The 5,731-nt window shown below is 34.8% G+C and overlaps 1 pseudogene; it reads left to right on the top strand.

Annotated features, from left to right (window-relative positions):
• The first annotated feature begins 2,393 nt into the window (after nucleotides 1-2,393).
• On the top strand, nucleotides 2,394-3,937 carry LOC143540733 (transcription factor MYB17-like; annotated as a pseudogene).
• Nucleotides 3,938-5,731: the final 1,794 nt, after the last annotated feature.

Raw genomic sequence — 5,731 nt, forward strand, 5'->3', positions numbered from 1 at the left:
AAAAAAAACCGGTTATAAAACCGGTTTTGGCTCCAAAACGTATAACCGATACGTAAACCGGTTACGTAAACCGGTCAAACCGGTTTTTAAAAAAACCGGTTTTTAAAAAACCGGTTTCCGGTTGAACCGGCCAAACCGGTTCCGTAACCGGTTTTTTTGAACACCTCTACTTAGGAGTGTGTGTATATATATAATTCCTGATAAATACTTGCAACACTTGAAGGCCGGAAATATTATTTGAAAACTTGTCTTCAAATGCCGTTACGGATCATTAACTGATTATTTCTCCTAATTTTTTTTATTTGAGAGTAAATGAAAAGACCGGAATAGAATTCTATCGGTAAATATTCATTGATATTTTTTTTATGGAACACCGTTGATATTTATATTATTTTTCATTCATTTTATATTTTTATGTTCATTATGCTAGATCATGACCGATGAATACGAACATATATTTTTCTACTACGGTGATCTGCTATGATTACTGAAGATCACCCATAGTTAAAAAAAGAAAAAAAAACTTTTTGTAACGTTTAATTTGTGTATTATCATCTATATATTTTTCATTAGTGAATGCCTCTTCCATTACAATTTAATAAGAAATAAAAGCATCTACAACGGTGCTTAGGTGACAACGTTCGTAGATTTCAAACCTAGGTGAACTTTTCAAGAACCGGTGTTGGCAAGGTTTGTGGCCGTCCTCTTTCGAATGTGAAGTCCAAAGACAAGGACAATGATAGGCTTTTAATGTGGGGTTGTGTTGAAGGAAATTTGGAAAATGCTCTCACATAGTCTTATTTAACATGTTAGGTTTGGGCTTAAGTTTCCACATGTAAATATAGAATGTACTATGACATGCTTTATGGAATCAAAAGAGAAAGAACCTTCAACGCGTTAAAACTTAAATACAAAATGATATAATAATCAATTATTTTAGGTACAAATATTTCTGCTGATAACGATGAATTATTGGTTTAGCGCAGTTGGTTGTGTCAAATGCCAGTACTAATAATGCTTCATGAATCATGACATATTCATGCACGAAGGTACAAATTAATGCATGTTCAATGAGAGTTTGTGCGTGTACAAATATAGTAGTTGGGGAGGATTTTATTTGTTTCACGAGTTGGTTGCTATGAACCACATTTGTTGGTGCATTTGAAACAGTTGGTACATATATTACTATATATATTTAAAACTTATGGGTTGATGTCACGTGATGGGTTGTGGCAACAATCCCATGACACTTCAAGTTCTTTTTTTTAATTAAAGTAAATTGCGGTTTTCGTCCATATAGTTTGTCTAAAACTGTCCCTAACGTGAGTGATATATATGCTGATGGGTTTAACAACCAGACTTAACATAGTTAGTGGGGTCGGGTTTAATTGTAAGTGAAATGAAACCATAAGGACGAACACAAAATTGAAACTATTGGAATAAAAACGCATATTTAGACAAAGCAGAAAGACGAAACCAGAATTTACTCTTTTAATTATGTTAAATTATATATAGCGTACGATTTAATATTGGTATCGTTGATAACGACCGAATTCTACTATTATAATCTGGGTTGGTTAGCCGTCGCAAGGCACGGGTTTTGTTATTGCCGATACCATCTTCTTTTTTTTATGTCAAATTCTTTTTTGTCTACAATTAAGTGTTGGTGCCGTCAATAACGACCGAGTTCAATGTTTTTGAATTAGTGCAGAGTTTGTCAATACCGACTGAAGTTGTGTCGGTTCGCCGCTGCAAAGTTTAAACACAGGAATTGAAACATCATCTAGTCGTTTGGAACACCGTTTTTAAGAAAGTTTTAGATAAATGGACTAATATCCTCATTCCGATCAAAAGCCCTAAAATATCAGTTTAAAATTTGAAAAAAAAAATATAGTCGTTAAGTTTTTTTTAATGGATGTCCAATGAAAATAAATTGTGTGAAAGTTGGAACCAATTACAGTTATTTTATAAGTTGAAATTATTATCGACTAACTGTATTAAGTTGAGATTATTAAAATCCTATTTGCCTATTTAAAAGAAAAAACACTAGTCCGACGCACCACGCCGAAAACACCTCCTTATTATTTATTTAAGAATGGACATTATGGTTGGGGTTTAACTAGCCATTAAACACGTACATATGCCTATAGTTATTGACAGTGTCCCACTTCTTTCTATTATATAACATATCCTCTCTTTTCATAGGACAAGCAAAATTAAACTATCTTTTCCATTTTCATCTTTCACTTTCAAAATCTTCTCTCTCTCATCTCTGTTGTGACTTAACATATTACCTAGAGATCTTACAAGTTAAACATATATTGTAAGAACTAGCTACTTGGGGGGTGTGGGGGGGGGGTATAGGATCTTCTTATTCTGAATTTAGGGTTAAGATGGTGAAATCTGAGAAGAAGAAGAAGAAGAAGAAGAAGAAACAACAATGGTAACATGGGTGTGTTAGGAGTTGGGATGAAGAAAGGACCATGGACTCCGGAAGAAGACCGAAAGCTACTGTCTCACATTCAACAATTTGGGCATGGAAGTTGGCGATCTTTGCCAGCTAAAGCCGGTAATTAATCGTGTGACCTAGCATGATAATCCCATGCATGCATCTTAATGTTACATGTGTTTTTATTCTAAAAATATTAAGTATTTTGATGATATGTAGGGCTTAAGAGATGTGGAAAGAGTTGTCGGTTAAGATGGACGAATTACCTGAGGCCAGATATCAAGAGAGGAAAGTTTAGCATGGAAGAAGAAAGGACCATCATTCAACTTCATGCTCTACTCGGTAACAAGTACACTTTTATTAGGGTTGTAGTGAACATACTCACTTTGCTCTTTTTACTTGTTGTACTCTTTCTCTGGCTCGTCACACCGACAATATTTTCCTATTTTCATGGTAATATGTAGGTTTTGTTTAGGGTTGTAGTAAACGTACCCAATCGCTCTTTACTTGTTGCATTGTTTTTTTAACTCTTCACACTAGTAATATTTTCTCATTTTCATACTAAAAGAAAACAAAAACATTTGATTTGATGTTTCAAACTAAGGATACGAACCTTTTGATTGTTTGTGCTTAAGATCTCCTAGGGTTACCGAACCTGTTCGGTAACCTTAGCTAGGAAGAGTTATATATATTAAATTATTACTAAATAGTTGAAAACTGACAAACACGAAGTTAGGATAAATGTACCCTACCTAAAAAGTTTTTGTTGCTAATGTTACATGTTTACATCTAGATGGTCAACTATTGCCGCTCACTTGCCAAGAAGGACTAATAACGAGATCAAGAACCATTGGAACTCTCACATCAAGAAGAGGATGACCAAAATGGGCATTGATCCAATGACCCACAAGCCAAAGAATGGCACCCAACACCTAAGCTCCACCTTGAACCACATGGCTCAATGGGAAGCCGCTCGGCTTGAGGCAGAAGCTAGGCTTGTTCAAAAGCCTAAGAACCACTCAACCCAACCATCCACCCTTGTTTCACCTTTTATCCATGAGAATCAGAAAACACCCACAAAACTTCCACCACCACATCTACCATGCCTTGATGTCCTTAAAGTATGGCAAGGAAACTTATGGTCAAATTACGCTATCAACAACGAAAGTCTCCAATCGCTCATCTCGAATTCAAACACTTCTGTTGCAACACCCGTCGTGCCATTATTAAGTTCATGTGATCAAGGTCCTATCATTAAACACGATGATCAAACCGAAACACAAATGAATCCTTTTGAAGATTTCACATACGTTGACGATGCAAATAACTTTGTCAATGGAGATCCTTTCTGGGAAGAATTTGTTGATCTTCTGGATGGTGGTTGGAAAAACATAACCAATAACTTTGCCATGATCACCTCACCACCAGCTTCTCCTGTGTGCTAATAAATTATCTTGGTGACCAAGAGTGGTAATAAATGATAGAAAATGTGTTGAATTTGTGGTGGCTTCATTTATGTGTTTAGGGGAAAAATGTGTAACACTAGCATGGCTATGACTTTATGGGTAGACCAATAATAATGTACTTTAGAGTTTTAATTTTCTAGCTTGATGGAATTCTTTATAGTGACAGGTCGATGCCTACATGTTAGACAAAAAAAAGATGGTACCTCAACACATAGTCATCTTCTTAGCTAGAATTCTATATATTCTTTAAACCGGATATATTAAAACAAAAACGTGGAACTCCTAACGACTTTATAAAAGAAAGTTAACAAAATTAAACTTGCACCAAACTTTCAAAATATTTCTAAAGTGGATCGTGTGCCTTGATTCTTAAAAAGAAAAAAATCTCTTTAACATCCGCAATTACCCCTGGTATCGTCTGTTATTTACTCGTAAATATTCTCTCATTTCTACACTTCCAAATCTTCCACACCGGTGTCACAAAAAATGCTTAGTTAAAACGCCTCTCTTCTCCTCCGTGAAGCCCACATGTACAACTAATCCTCAACATGTATCCTCTTGAGACAAGCGCCATTCTCGTTACAATCCTATTCAAGCTTGGCATCCAAACAGTAATGGAAATTCAATTGGGGGTTCTAAGACTAGTTACATTAAACATGCAACAGCTAATATAAACTAACATAACTTTCTAGCAAAGACATTACTAATTATAATTACACTATAATTAGGAAACATATTGTAATTAGGAAATATAACTAACTATGACCGACTCACTCAAGTTTATCGAGTTATGACCTGGAGTCTGAAATTATGTCCAATAATTTCTACATTAAGAAAGCCTCATGACTTGTTTTTGGAAGGATGGCGATGTAGTATATGACGTGAGCAACTGAGCATGGTAACTTTATTATCAAATCTAACGATATCATTGGCAAGTAAAGGTGATGTCTTTTCCCATAAATGAAAACTCGATATGTTTAAATTTTTTATGGTCCTTTTCCACTAAAAAGTGTAAAAAAACAATAAATAGAGTAACTTGTGAATTTATAAAGGTGATTAATCGACCTCAAGTGTCACCCAAGAGCGTATGCGCCCGCCTTTTGAAACATTATAGGCGTTGCCGTCGCCCATGTGTCACGTGACACCCGTTGTCGTACCTAGTATATCGTTATGGGGTGCGGTCGCACCTTATGAAATTTTTTTTAATTTTTCTTAGTATATATGTGATGTGATCCGAAGTAACACCTAAAAATTTTGAAACCGTCCCCAAGAAATGTTAAACTCTCAAGAATTATAATCATATAAAGCGATAAATTCTACTTAACAATTATCAAACAACAAAGCTCACTTTAAACAATGAAACAAATAATCTCATTCTAAATAAACTCATTAACCACTAAATCAAAATACCAACGAATTATTTTGAACAATTAAGCCCGATTGGTTTAAACAAAAAAGTCTCGATGATTCCGTGAAGACGCCTCTTGTCGCTGGTTGTAAGGGTATGTATGGATTGGTTTTGGCATAAAGAGGCAAGTTTTAAAACAATGAACATCATGATAAACACACATGAAATGAAAATGAGGACACATACATATTTCTAAACATGTTCTACAACTCGATAAATTGGCTCAAATCCCCGGCAACATCGCCATTTATATAGATGTCGTGGCCTGATAAAAAACTAAGTAATTTTGGTCTTAATCACCTATAACTAGTACGGAAAAGTAAGGTTATCTTCACAATGGAAAATGCTACAAAAACAATAAGAAATTAACATGAATAAACTCTTGTTGTAAAAACTATTAAAGAAACA

This window comes from Bidens hawaiensis, unplaced genomic scaffold (assembly GCF_021521415.1).
Source record: "Bidens hawaiensis isolate Kalapana, Puna unplaced genomic scaffold, B.hawaiensis_p1.1 tig00012328_1, whole genome shotgun sequence".
In the NCBI taxonomy this organism is placed as follows: Eukaryota; Viridiplantae; Streptophyta; class Magnoliopsida; order Asterales; family Asteraceae; genus Bidens; species Bidens hawaiensis.